We start from the raw sequence: 15,974 nt of genomic DNA, 5'->3' as shown, positions 1-15,974 counted from the left end.
TTACATCCATGTGATCGGACCATCTATTTTAACATTGAATTATAGGCTCAATGAATCTCTTGTCATCCTACCTTATTAGCTTTTAAATGCCTACACTTTGTGCATTCTTGAGCCAGTCCATGCCCCAAAGACATGGAGATAATGATCTATGAGAATACATATAATGGAAGACTGTTTGCATTGTTAGCTGTTGCTCTTTCTTACGTAGTATACTTCCTCTTAAGACTCTATATTTGGCCTGACTTTGTAGAGTTAGAATGATGCGGCTTTCCCCTCTTCCTCTACTGTGAACTGTTCCTTTTTATTAACTGTGGGGTTCGAACCCTGAATGCTGATTGACTGATTATATCAGACCGTATACCACAGGTTTGTCAAAACATGTATTTTTACTGCTGTAATTACGTTGGTAACCCGTTTGTAATAGCAATAAGGCACCTCAGGGTTTGTGGTATATGGCCAATATATCACAGCTAATGGCTGTATCCAGGCACTCCGTGTTGCGTCGTGCATGAGAACAGCTCTTAGCTGTTGCAAATCCCAAGCATTGTTCTGACTCATTTCACATGCTCCCCAGTGTTAATTTTTAAATATTTTTATGTAGCTAGTTTAAGCATACACATGACCAGCTACCTGATAACATCATGGTACAGCTTTCAAGTCCATGGAGAAAAAGAACACCTCCTCCCAGCTGCCCACTGCACTGAGGCTAGGTAACACGGTCACAACCGATAAAACCATGTTAATTGAAAAATTCAATAAGCATTTCTCCTCGGCTGGCCATGCTTTCCTCCTGGCCACAACCCCCTGTCAACAGCTCCGCGCCCCCCACAGCTACTTGCCCAAGCCTCCCCTTCACCCAAATCCAGATAGCAGATGTTCTGAAAGAGCTTCAAAACCTGGACCCGTACAAATCAGCTGGGCTAGACAATCTGGACCCTCTCTTTCTAAAATTATCCGCTGCCATTGTTGCAACCCCTATTACCAGTCTGTTCAACCTCTCTTTTGTATCGTCCAAGATCCCTAAAGATTGGAAAGCTGCCACGGTCATCCCCCTCTTCAAAGGGGGTGACACTCTAGACCCAAACTGTTATAGACCTATATCCATCCTGCCCTGCCTTTCTAAAGTCTTTGAAAGCCAAGTTAATAAACAGATCACTGACCATTTCGAATCCCACCGTACCTTCTCCGCTGTGCAATCCGGTTTCCGAGCTGGTCATGGATGCACCTCAGCCACGCTCAAGGTACTAAACGATATCATAACCACCATCAATAAAAGACAGTACTGTGCAGCCGTCTTCATCGACCTGGCCAAGGCTTTCGACTCTGTCAATCATCGTATTCTTATCGACAGACTCAATAGCCTTGGTTTCTCAAATGACTGCCTCGCCTAGTTCACCAACTACTTCGCAGACAGAGTTCAGTGTGTCAAATCGGAGGGCCTGTTGTCCGAACTTCTGGCAGCTCTATGGGGGTACCACAGGGTTCAATTCTTGGGCTGACTCTTTTCTCTGTATATATCAACGATGTCGCTCTTGCTGCGGGTGATTCCCTGATCCACCTCTACGCAGACAACACCATTCTGTATACATCTGGCCCTTCTTTGGACACTGTGTTAACTAACCTCCAAACGAGCTTCAATGCCACACAACACTCCTTCCGTGGCCTCCAACTGCTCTTAAACGCTAGTAAAAGCAAATGCATGCTTATCAACCGTTCGCTACCCGCCCGCCCGACTAGCATCACTACTCTGGACGGTTCTGACCTAGAATACGTGGACAACTACAAATACCTAGGTGTCTGGCTAGACTGTAAACTCTCCTTCCAGAGATATCAAACATCTCCAATACAAAATCAAATCTAGAATCGGCTTTCTATTTCGCAACAAAGACTCCTTCACTCACACCGCCTAACTTACCCTAGTAAAACTGACTATCCTACCGATCCTCGACTTCGGCGATACCATCTACAAAATAGCTTCCAATACTCTACTCAGCAAATTGGATGTAGTCTATCACAGTACCATCCGTTTTGTTACCAAAGCCCCTTATACCACCCACCACTGCGACCTGTATGCTCTAGTCGGCTAGCCCTCGCTACATATTCGTCGCCAGACACACTGGCTCCAGGTAATCTGTAAGTCTATGCTAGGTAAAGCTCTGCCTTATCTCAGCTCACTGGTTACGATAACAACACCCACCCATAGCACGCGCTCCAGCAGGTATATCTCACTGGTCATCCCCAAAGCCAACACCTCCTTTGGCCGCCTTTCCTTCCAGTTCTCTGCTGCCAGTGACTGGAACGAATTGCAAGAATCGCTGAAGCTGGAGACTTACATTTCCCTCACTTACTTTAAACATCAGCTATCTGAGCAGCTAACCGATTGCTGCAGCTGTACGTAGTCCATCTGTAAATAGCCCACCCAATCTACCTACCTCATCCCCATATTGTTTTATTTACTTTGCTGCTCTTTTGCACACCAGTATCACTACTTACACACCATCATCTGCTCATCATCATCTGCTCATCTATCACTCCAATGTTAATCTGCTAAATTGTAATTACTTTGCTACTATGGCCTATTTATTGCCTTACCTCCTCATGCCATTTGCTCACACTGTATATAGACTCTTTTTTCCCCCTATTGTATCACTGACGGTACGCTTGTTTATTCCATGTGTAACTCTGTGTTGTTGTTGCTGTCGCAGTGCTTTGCTTTATCTTGGCCAGGTCGCAGTTGTAAATGAGAACTTGTTCTCAACTAGCTTACCTGGTTAAATAAAGGTGAAAAAAAACAATAGCATGGTATTTTTTCACTGTAATATCAACTGTAAATTGGACAGTGTAGTTAGATTATCAAGAATTTAAGCTTTTTGCCCATATATGACATGTCTACGTCCTGGGAAATGTTCTTGTTACTTACAACATCATGCTAATCACATTAGCGCATGTTAGCTCAACCGTCCCGGTGGAGGGACACCGATCCCGTAGAGGTTGCTGTGTTCTTAAATTAGAGTGCTGTGCACTGGCCAGGGGGACAAAATCCCCTGTGTTGAATGGGAAAGGATATATTTAGCCAAGTTGTCACTGGCCTTGTCTAGTAAACAGAAAAAGCAAGCAGCAGAGCAGCAGAGCAGTTGTCGGAATTCACTGGGAGTTTTCTGGAAGTCACAGCTTAGAGCCATGCGTACAAAGTGTAATAACAGTTCTAAATAGGGTGTTTCAACCATTACCCTTTGAGACAATTTGTCCCTGTTCCAAATGGCATCCTAATGCCTATGTAGTGCACTACTTTTGTCAAGAGCCCTATGGGTGGATAATAATTGCACTAATTATCTGTGGGCAGCATGCACATTCTGGGGCGTATATTGAACATGAACAATAAAACAAATCATACATCAAAGTAAATTAAAACGACACTTACTACAGTGCAACCACCTTTTTTTAAAGCACAGTCTAAGATTTTCTTCTGTTCAATGGTCATGTATATTAATCAGAATATATTGATTAGAAGTTTAAAATAGAACAGATAAATTCCTTATGGGCAAAGTACAACATGCCCTGTCATCCACCTCTCATCAACATAGAGATGCTTTGAGATCCCAAGCTATAAAACAAGTATATTTCTATATATTACAATTATACTTAAATATACTACAAATCCATATACAGTGCATTCAGAAAGTATTCATACCCCTTGACTTATTCCACATTTTGTTCTTACAGCCTGAATTGAAAATGGTTTAAATAATTTTTTCCTCACCCATCTACACACAATATCCCACAATGACAAAGTGAAACGAAGATTTTTAGAAAATTTTGCAAATGTATTAAATTGAATACAGAAATATATAATTTACATAAGTATTCACACCCCTGAGTCAATACTTTGTAGAAGCACCTTTGGCAGCGATTACAGCTGTGAGTCTTTCTGGGCATATTAAAGGTGCTGAGGGTGCTGCAGCATCCACTTAAAAATCGGAATAATAATGGTCATTAGTAGCCTACCAAACTTGCTAACTGCTTGGTAATTAGCACTCTATTGTCCCTCTAATGACTCTAACATCAATGCAAATGTGTTCGAAAATCTTTTCAAACACTTCATGAGCTCATGTTGTGCAACATTTCTATAGGCTATGCAATTGTGTGAGAAAACAGTGATGGCCTCTAATAAAAAAGAGGAGGATCCCATCAGCTTTCTATAGGCTAGCCCTACTATATATATTTCTCAACTTTCCTAATGTTAAGCACATTACTTATATTTACAACAGGAGTATAGCCTACCTGGCTGGCATGAAAATGAACCACGGGAAAAGCGTCCTCCATTCACTATTTAAGTGCAAAGATTACGTATTTTTTTCTGCTGCCCCTGTTTCGAGACAGGTGCATGATAATGTTCCATTCTAAATCAAAACAAATTTCACATATATTATTTAGTATATGTAAAAACTAGATTAAATCAAGAATAGTCTGATGGGTGACAATATTAGCCTATCACTTGTGGATGATGCACAGTTTAGGGCAAGAAACTGAGAATGCTTTTTTTTGTGCTACTTTTTCAAATCATAGTCGCACACCTCATGTAGGCTAGCCCATAGGCCTATATGTTTTGATAAGGTTTGTATCACAACCTAAGTGGCCAAATAACTTCTTAAAATGAAGTACATTAATCTGCTTTACAACGGGAGTAGAGCCTAACTGGCATACTATACACAGAGCATGAGTTTCAAGTTTGGGGAAGATCATTTTCACCATAAGAATGCACCTTTATAATAAAAGCATTACATGCATTTAAGCTAAACGTTCTCATCTGTTGCGTCAGGCTCATTGCTTAAAACATTTTTTTATGACAATAGTATTAATTTGGGCTCTATCGCATCCCACAACTGCCCCAGACTATGTTTGAAATATTTATTACTCACACAGAATAGAATAGGTCAACTTTTGTACTATCGGGGATAGTAGATTGACATAGGCTAATGCTTTTGCTGTTTGTAAGGCCAACTCATCTTGTTGGCTGACGAAAAGTAAATGTTGACAGTTCCTTATCTTCCATATGCTCCTCGGACTTGGATAAGGACACGCACAGTTGCGTCCCCGATTTGTCTGTCTTCACTTGTAGCCTGTGAGAAAGACCCAATCATGTGACAGAGAGCCATGTGAGTGAGAGGTGCTTCTACATGCAGCCGGGAGAAAGGAATTATAATTATTATTATATTCAGCCCAAGGGCACAACGCCCACTGGCCGCAAAAGGCATGGATTTTTTTAGGGGGCATTATGGCCACACAAAGGGGATGCAGCCGTGGTTGTCAAATTGCTTGTCAAATTGTGAGTGAGAGACTGATGAAGTGTTACAGCCTGCACAAAAAACAAAACAGTGCTCATGCCTTTCACTCAACTTTTTTCGTTAGAGTCGCATCATGCTTAGAATGTCTTAAAACTCTAAACATATAGCCCAACATTTGTGTCACAACTAAAGTTACATAAATAACTCTACATTAAACATACAGTGGGGGAAAAAAGTATTTGATCCCCTGCTGATTTTGTACATTTGCCCACTGATGAAGAAAGGATCAGTCTATACAGTGGGGCAAAAAGTATTTAGTCAGCCACCAATTGTGCAAGTTCTCCCACTTAAAAAGATGAGAGAGGCCTGTAATTTTCATCATAGGTACACGTCAACTATGACAGACAAAATGAGAAAAAAAATCCAGAAAATCACATTGTAGGATTTTTAATGAATTTATTTGCAAATTATGGTGGAAAATAAGTATTTACAAAAATATCCAGAAAAACGCATGTCAAAAATGTTATAAATTGATTTGCATTTTAATGAGGGAAATAAGTATTTGACCCCCTCTCATTCAGAAAGATTTCTGGCTCCCAGGTGTCTTTTATACAGGTAATGAGCTGAGATTAGGAGCACTCTTAAAGGGAGTGCTCCTAACCGCAGCTTGTTACCTGTAAAAAAGACACATGTCCACAGAAGCAATCAATCAATCAGATTCCAAACTCTCCACCATGGCCAAGACCAAAGAGCTCTCCAAGGATGTCAGGGACAACATTGTAGACCTACACAAGGCTGGAATGGGCTACAAGACCATCGCCAAGCAGCTTGGTGAGAAGGTGACAACATTTGGTGCGATTATTCGCAAATGGAAGAAACACAAAAGAACTGTCAATATCCCTCGGCCTGGGGCTCCATGCAAGATCTCACCTCGTGGGGTTGCAATGATCATGAGAACGGTGAGGAATCAGCTCAGAACTACACGGGAGGATCTTGTCAATGATCTCAAGGCAGCTGGGACCATTGTCACCAAGAAAACAATTGGTAACACACTATGCCGTGAAGGACTGAAATCCTGCAGCGCCCGCAAGGTCCCCCTGCTCAAGAATACATATACATGCCCGTCTGAAGTTTGCCAATGAACATCTGAATGATTCAGAGGACAACTGGTGAAAGTGTTGTGGTTAGATGAGACCAAAATGGAGCTCTTTGGTATCAACTCAACTCGCTGTGTTTGGAGGAGGAGGAATGCTGCCTATGACGTCAAGAACACCATCTCCACCGTCAAACATGGAGGTGGAAACATTATGCTTTGGGGGTGTTTTTCTGCTAAGGGGACAGGACAACTTCACCGCATCATTTGATGGGGCCATGTACTGTCGAGTCTTGGGTGAGAACCTCCTTCCCTCAGCCAGGGCATTGAAAATGGGTTGTGGATGGGTATTCAGCATGACAATGACCCAAAACACATGGCCAAGGCAACAAAGGAGTAGCTCAAGAAGAAGCACATGAGGGTACTGGAGTGGCCTTGGCAGTCTCCAGATCTTAATCCCATAGAAAATCTGTGGAGGGAGCTGAATGTTCGAGTTGCCAAACGTCAGCCTCGAAACCTTAATGACTTGGAGAAGATCTGCAAAGAGTGGTGGGACAAAATCCCTCCTGAGATGTGTGCAAACCTGATGGCCAACTACAAGAAACGTCTGACCACTGTGATTGCCAACAAGGGTTTTGCCACCAAGTACTAAGTCATGTTTTGCAGAGGGGTCAAATACTTATTTCCCTCATTAAAATGGAAATCATTTTATAAACATTTTTGACATGCGTTTTTCTGGAATTTTTTGTTGTTATTCTGTCTCTCACTGTTCATATAAACCTACCATTAAAATTATAGACTGATCATTTCTTTGTAAGTGGGCAAACGTACAAAATCAGCAGGGGATCAAATACTTTTTTCCCCCACTGTATAGGAGTACCTGTTTCTTTGTTAACTGCTCAACACAGAATAGACACATGTGCGCGCTCCCTCAAATCGTTTGGAGAAAATAGCCTTTCTATTTTATTCAGCTATGTTCAATTGTATTCTTCATTCTATAAAATACTATAGAATAATGCCACGAAATTCTAAGCAAATGTTGTCTGCTAAATGAACTAGTGTACCCCACAGCCATATGGCATAGCCAGATCAGGGCCTAACATAAGGACAACTCGAAAAATGCTATTCTGTTCTTCTGAAATAGACTACATTTTCTTTATATCATGTTTATTTACACCTGTCTAAAATTATGACCACCACAGCCCTACATTGGGCCTTGACTAGTATTAGCGAACACGGGCAGCAAAAAAAAATTCAGCATCTCTGCTTTGGCAAAAAAGTAGTAGTTGAATAATTAAGAACAGATACCTGGCAGGATTTAAAAGTTGGAATTGTGAGAGTTGTTGCCCTGTCCCTTTCTCTGTGATTGTCATTCTAAAGGAATCGAGAAAGAACAAAACCCTGTCCTCAAACAACTACAACAAAAGGTGCAAAGTTATGGGCAAAGTCACAAAACATCCACATCAAATTTAAATTTTTATTGATCAAATAACATGGAAAACAACCACTTTTTGTGCAGTATTAATTGACCATCCTTACAAACCACTTAATATTGTAAATGTACATCACATAGTCTGGTCATCTAGGTTTGTACCTGTAGACTTTCCATCACCATGAAGAAAAACAATGCACAATACAGTAATTGAGTACATTGAGACATCAATCGGTTTGTGATGATGTGGTTCAGTTGGTAGAGTATGGCACTTGCATTGCTAGTGTTGTGGGTTCGATTCCCACAGGGGCTAGTATGAAAGTGTATGCACTCACTACTGTAAGTTGCTCTGGATAAGAGTGTCTAGGAAAAAGAATGACTAGACCATTTCAGTCTTCACATAGAAATAAGTTGCATTTGCAAAGTATTTAAAGAAACTAGAAAACGTAGTATTTTTATATCCCACAAGTATTATCAGATTAACTGTTTTGTACAGATAATTAACAGACTCAAGTTACAAATGCTGGAAAACACTAGTTTATCAAACAAAAAACATAAAGTAGTGCACTGGGCCTTTACTAGTCCTGTATTAGTGACCAAAATAGATATCTTTCTGCATTCCAACCCCCAAACTAATTCCCACAGCAATGTTTCTGGGTACATCTCTAAGAGCTTTCCACACCTGTATTGTGCAACATTTGCCCATTATTCTTTTTAAAATTCTTCAATCTCTGTGCAGTGGTACTCAGTAATGTGTTGTATTGGATTTGTCCCAAACATAACACTTTGTATTCAGGACAACAAGTTATTTGCTTTGCCAAATTTCTTTGCAGTATCGCTTTAGTGCCTTGTTGCAAACAGGATGCATGTTTTGGAATATTCCTTCTTTTCACTATCAATTAGGTTAGTATTGTGGAGTAACTACCATGTTGTTTTCTAGTAGTTGCCTCAGTTTTCTCCTATCACAGCCATTCAACTCTGTAACTGGTTTAAAGTCACCATTGGCCTCATGGTGAAATCTCTGAGTGGTTTCCTTCCTAGGAAGGACACCTGTATCTTTGTAGTGACTGAGTGTATTGATACACCATCCAAAGCGTAATTTAATAACTTCCCCATGCTCTCAAAGTGAGAGCCATCTACTTATTATGTGACTTGTTAAGCAATTTTTTTTCTCTAGAACTTATTTAGGCTTGACATAACAAAGGGGTTGAATACTGATTGACTCAAGACATTTCAGCGTTTCATTTTTTATTAATTTGTAAAACTAAATAATTGAAAAACATAATTCCACTTTGACATTATGGGGTATATGTGTAGGTGTCACATCCTGGCCAGTATATAAAGTTAATTGTTTTGTAGTTTGGTCAGGGCGTGGCAGAGGGTATTTGTTTTATGTGGTTCGGGGTGGTGTGTTTGTTAAAAGGGTGTTTGGTTTAGTATTTCCGGGTTTTGGTTTATGTCTAGGTAGTTCTATGTGGAGTCTAGTGAGTGTATGTCTATGTTTGGTTAATTGGGGTTGGGACTCTGTTGAAGGCAGGTGTTGTCTATCTGCCTTTGATTGAGAGTCCCATATATTAGGGTGTGTTTGTGGTTGTGATTTGTGGGTGATTGTTCTGTGTGTAAGCCGTATGCTTTACCAGACTGTTTGTAGTTGTTCGTTTCGTTTTGTTATTTTGTATGTTCATTTTTGTAGTTAATAAAAATCAAGATGAGCATACACGTACCTGCTGCGTATTGGTCCTCCTTCACCGACGACAACCGTGACAGTAGGCCAGTGACAAAAATGGACAATTTCATCGATTTTAAATTCAGGCTGTAATACAAAAATGTGAAAAAGTCAAGGGATATGAATACTTTCCAAAGACACTGTAATTTAAAATCCTTCAAATACGAGATGTATTTTTCCAGTATATAATTAAAAATACTATAATTTCACCTCAAAACACATTAAAAGTGTAGTTGATATTCATTGTTTTTCAGTCTTTTCGTATACAATACGTTCACTAGCATTACACTTAAACATACTTTTTTAAAGTGTACTTCAATTTTATAGTAATTTCGTATAATCATTCAAAATGCACATTGTTTTTTTTTATGAAACTGCTTGTGAGTGATCAAGTACACTATAAGTATAGTTTCAATGCCATTAATGAGTTTCAAAGTATTTTCTGAATTCTTGTCTGTGGTGTAAGCCTATTATCCACCATGGGACCTTCAGAGCCATTTGTTCCATCAACCTTTTTGACAGCATCCGCCTACGAGACTCTCTGAACTGACTTTGGCAACCTCAATTTTTTACATTTTTATTGTTCTTTTTTTATACCCCTTTTTCTCAATGGTAGTTACAGTCTTGTTCCATCTCTGGATCTCCCGTACGGACTCGGGAGAGGCGAAGGTCGAGAGCTGTGCATTCTCTGAAACACGACCCGACAAGCCGCACTGCTTATTGACACACTGCTCGCTTAACCCAGAAGCCATCCGCACCAATGTGTCAGAGGAAACACCTTACAGCTGACGACCGAAGTCAGCGTGCACGCGCCCAGCCTGCCACAATGGGACAAGGACATCCCAGCCTGCCAAACCCTCCCCTAACCCGGACAACGCTGGTCCAATTGTGCGCCGCCTAATGGGTCTCCCGGGGAGCAGCCGGCTATGACACGGCCCAAGATCGAACCCATATCTGTAGTGACTCCTCTAGCACTGCGATGCAGTTTTTTAGACCGTTGTGCCTCTCGGGAGGCCCCGGCAACCTCAATTTCTGTCACTGTTTTCGGGTATTCCAAGGATTTAGCTTCATGGTCTTCACCACAGTTACAACACTTTTCTCCCATGTCACCCTGCTCCTCCGTACACTCCACTGGCTTCCAGTTGATGCACGCATCCACTACAAGACCATGTTACTTCCCTACGGAGCAGCAAGAGGAACTGCCCCTCCCTACCTTCAGGCTACGCTCAAGCCCAACACCCCAACCCAAACACTCCATTCTGCCACCTCTAGTCTCTTGACCTTCCCACCTCTACGGGAGGGCAGCTCCCACTCAGTCCAGTCCAAGCTCTTCTCTGTCCTGGCATCCAAATAGTGGAACCAGCTTCCCCCTGACGCTAGAACAGCAGAGTGCCTGTCCATCTTCTGAAAACATCTGAAACCCTACCTCTTCAAAGAGTATCTTAAATAATCCCACAGCACCCCCCACTTACCCCGACCCCCCCCCCCCCCCCCCCCCCCCAATAAATAAGTCCATCATGAACTAACACACACTTGACCCCCTCCCCCTTACTAACTCTGACTTTGCTAATATCTACTTTATTGAGGAATAATGTAGATACTATGACTGTGATATGTGGTTGTTCCACCTAGCTATCTTAAGATGAATGCACTAACTGTAAGAGTGAGTAAACTGAGAAAAAATAAGATTGTGTTATGAAACCAAGGTAAATGACAAAGTATGATGGAAAAAGCTTTGGAATACTTTAAATGTGCAGAAAGACTAATTCAACTCCATTTTACATTGAATCAGATGGCTCATTTATCACAAAACCTTTTGATGTTGCCAATTACTTGAATGACTATTTCTTTGGCTAAGTAGGCATGAAATGCCAACAACAAGCTGTGAGACATCATATTCATACATAAAAGACTAAATAATGAAAGAAAAGCATTGTCATTTTGAAGAAAAAGAAGAAAATGTTTGTCCTCAGACCTGAAGGGCAGCCGTAGTCAATCCGTTACCCAAGAATGGTAAAGCACCCTTTACTGGTTCTAACAGCCAACCAATCATCTTGCTGCTGACTCTTAGCACACTTTGGGATTTCTTTTAACAGCTACAATACCATTTCTTTGTAAACAAAATGAACAACACTTTTAGCATGTTAATAGTGAATGGTACTCAGTATGTACTGCACTGACACAAATCCCACACAGCTCTGGCACACACACTTACCCCACCAGACATACCACCAGGGGTCTTTTCACAGTCCCCAAATCTAAGAAAGCGTACAATATTATATAGAGCCATTATTGAATGGAACTCCCATCTCAGATTTTCAAGTGAACAGCAAATCTGGTTTAAAAAAAGAGTTAAAGCCACACTTCACGGCACAATTGGGCTCCCGAGTGGTGCAGCGGTCTAAGGCACTGCATCTTAACGCTAGAGACGTCACTACAGACACCCTGGTTTGAATCCAGGCTGTATCACAACCGGCCGTGATTGGGAGTCCCATAGGGAATTTGTTCTTAACTGACTTGCCTAGTTAAATAAAGGTAAAATAATAAATGCCTCCCCTATTTGACCTAGATATTTTGTGTGTATGTACCGGTATGTTGTCTATGTGTGACATTTTACATTATGAAGCTCTGTCCTTGAGCGGTTCCTGTCTATTAATGTTCTGTATTATGTCATGTTTCATGTTTTGACCCCTGGAAGAGCAGCTGCAGCTTTTACAACAGCTAATGGGGATCCTAATAAAATGGTAATAATATCTCACGATCGGCTTCTCCCATTCTGCAGACACTTGATACATGTCCAAACATTTTACAGTGGTTACATTGCAAATGTCTGGATATAAAGGCTCTCACAGGACAGTACACATATCCCAACTGCACTCGGGGAAGTAAAGACTCCAGATAAAAATAAAAAAATAAACAAGAAGAGACACACTCTTCTCTTTCTTGCCATTTACAACATGATTCATCCTTAGTGCATTGTCCACTACAGGAACATTCTTAAGTATAGCAATGTCGACTTCTTTCGAGATTCCTGAAATGACTCCCTTGACGGGTACCTTTCTCCGTAGATCAAAAGAACAACACCGCAAATCCATCAATTCAGGTGAGACCCAACACACACTTTTTACCGGGGCCCATAGAGCACTACAGAAGCATTAGGGTGCCATTTGGGACACATCCAGGTTATCTCAAAGGCTACTGGTTGAAACGCCCCCTTTAGAACCACTATTAGTCTATGTATGTGTTACAACCACTGCTCTAGGCCAGGGAAGTGTTCAGTCCAAACGGTAAGAAACTGCTCTAGGTCAGGGAAGTGTTCAGTCCAAACGGTAAGAAACTGCTCTAGGCCAGGGAAGTGTTCAGTCCAAACGGTAAGAAACTGCTCTAGGCCAGGGAAGTGTTCAGTCCAAACGGTAAGAAACTGCTCTAGGCCAGGGAAGTGTTCAGTCCAAACGGTAAGAAACTGCTCTAGGCCAGGGAAGTGTTCAGTCCAAACGGTTAGAAACTGCTCTAGGTCAAATCAAAAATCAAATCACATGTATTTATATAGCTTTTCTTACATCAGCTGATATATCAAAGTGCTGTACAGAAACCCAGCCTCAAACCCCAAACAGCAAGCAATGCAGGTGTAGAAGCACGGTGGCTAGGAAAAACGCCCTACAAAGGCAGGAACCTAGGAAGAAACCTAGAGACGAACCAGGCTATGAGGGGTGGCCAGTCCTCTTCTGGCTGTGCCGGGTGGAGATTATAACAGAACATGGCCAAGATGTTCAAATGTTCATAAATGACCAGCATGGTCAAATAATAGTAATCACAGTGAACAGGTCAGGGTTCCATAGCCGCAGGCAGAACAGTTGAGCAGCATCACAGCCAGGTGGACTGGTGACAACGAGTCATCATGCCAGGTAGTCCTGAGGCATGGTCCTAGGGCTCAGGTCCTCTGAGAGAGAGAGAAAGAAAGAGAGAATTAGAGAGAGTATACTTAAATTCACACAGGACACCGGATAAGACAGGAGATACTCCAGATATAACAGACAGACCCTAGCCCCCCGACACATAAACTACTGCAACATAAATACTGTAGGCTGAGACAGGAGGGGTCAGGAGACACTGTGGCCCCATCCGATGATACCCCCGTCAGGGAAGTGTTCAGTCCAAACTGGGAGAAACTGCTCTAGGCCAGGGAAGTGTTCAGTCCAAACTGGGAGAAACTGCTCTAGACCAAGGAAGTGTTCAGTCCAAACAGTTAGAAACTGCTCTAGACCAGGGAAGTGTTCAGTCCAAACAGTTAGAAACTGCTCTAGACTACGGAAGTGTTCAGCCTAAACGGTTAGAAACTGCTCTAGACCAGGGAAGTGTTCAGTCCAAACAGTTAGAAACTGCTCTAGACTACGGAAGTGTTCAGCCTAAACGGTTAGAAACTGCTCTAGGCCAGGGAAGTGTTCAGTCCAAACTGGGAGAAACTGCTCTAGGCCAGGGAAGTGTTCAGCCCAAACGGTTAGAAACTGCTCTAGGCCAGGGAAGTGTTCAGCCCAAACGGTTAGAAACTGCTCTAGACTACGGAAGTGTTCAGCCCAAACGGTTAGAAACTGCTCTAGACCAGGGAAGTGTTCAGCCTAAACGGTTAGAAACTGCTCTAGACCAGGGAAGTGTTCAGCCCAAAAGGTTAGAAACTGCTCTAGACCAGGGAAGTGTTCAGCCCGAATGGTTAGGAACTTGTACAGTAGCCAGACCCTCACTGGACACTAGAATGTTTCTCACAAGCTACTAACATCTGTAGAAGAAATTATCATACTTCAATACCCCCCCCCCCCCTCTTTCGCTCTCTCGCGCTGTCTTTCTCTCTCTTTGTCTCTCTCATTCTCCCTTTCTCTCTAATGCAGGTGTGTCAAACATGTGGCATTCGAGGGGTTCCAATTGGCCTGCGGGTGGTTTGAGTTAAAATAAATAAAATATATATTATTTTAGAATGATATTTTTTAAATGAATAATATAAAACCAAATTAAAACTTTATTGTATCCAGCTCGCTAATAATAACTGAAATGAAAGCTAGACAACTAGGGACCATCAATGTTAAAAAAAAAAAATATTAATTGGGTACGTTTTTATGACCTCATTGAAGACCGAATGCAGCCCCCTGGGCAAAATGAATTTGACACCGCTGCTCTAATGCTTGCAGGCTAGATGCATGTCCTCAACTCTCCCTCTTCCCTCCCTTCCTTTCAACCTCTCCCTCTCAATCTTTCTCACTCCCTCTCCCTGAATACATTGAACCACAGGGTTGGTTTGCTGCCTCGGTCAAGTGGATCCCCACAGTGATGCTGCATGTGAACGTCACTTGGAAGCAACCCAACACTTGCTGTGATCAAATCTCAGATTTTTTTCTCATTTCATTTGAGGATGACCCCTATCTGGGCTGCTGTGTCTGATCGGCCATGACCTAAAAAATTCTTCCGTTGCTTTGATGTCTCTCACGAACAATGGTCTCAAACACAGAAGCTCTTGGGAATGATGCGAGCCTGAGCACTTCTGTGAGGAACCATATGGGTGGCTGCTGTGTTGGAGGATATGGAGTTGAGAGAAAAAAAATATATATATCATGAAAGCAACAAAGTCTCAGAGGAAGGCTAGAACAGCCAATAGAGATGAGGCTTAGGACCTGCTTTTAAAGGCAGTTTGAGCAGCTCTCAGATTGTCAGAAAGGGAGTTCTAAAGGCGTGGTGAGTGGAAGAAAAAGGCCCAGTCCCTGTCGTGTAGATCCAGGTCCTGGGGACATGGGGCACTACTGACAGTCAAGGCGATGAAAACTACACTTCCTGCCTGGCTGCATCTTTTGCACTTTTGTGTAGATTGCGTTTTAGTTGATACGCGATGGATACATTTAGCTAGTGAATAAAATTAGTTATTTAGGTCATAGATCGTTTCTTGATTATATAAATGTATATCCACTCTTGGGATCTTCTCGACCGAAAGTCGGTGGCCCTTTGTCATCCCTGGTGTCCCACTACAGGGAATAGTGTTAATCCCACATAAGAGCTCTCTGTTGTGTATGTGGTCTATATCCCTTAACTTCACAGGCCTTTTGTGTACTATAATGTTACACACTACATGCCTTTTGTGTACTCTACCTTTACACACTACAAGCCTTTTGTGTACTCTACCTTTACACACTACAAGCCTTTTGTGCACTCTACCTTTACACACTACAAGCCTTCTGTGTACTCTACCTTTACACACTACATGCCTTATGTGCACTCTACCTTTACACACTACACGCCTTTTGTGCACTCTACCTTTACACACTACAAGCCATCTGTGAACTCTACCTTTACACACTACATGCCTTATGTGCACTATACCTTTACACACTACATGCCTTATGTGCACTCTACCTTTACACACTGGCTCTTCATCTGCTCTACTTTTAGACAGCGTAC

This window comes from Salmo salar, chromosome 10 (genome assembly GCF_965601325.2).
Source record: "Salmo salar chromosome 10, fSalSal1, whole genome shotgun sequence".
In the NCBI taxonomy this organism is placed as follows: Eukaryota; Metazoa; Chordata; class Actinopteri; order Salmoniformes; family Salmonidae; genus Salmo; species Salmo salar.
Note: the sequence above shows the minus strand (reverse complement) of the source record.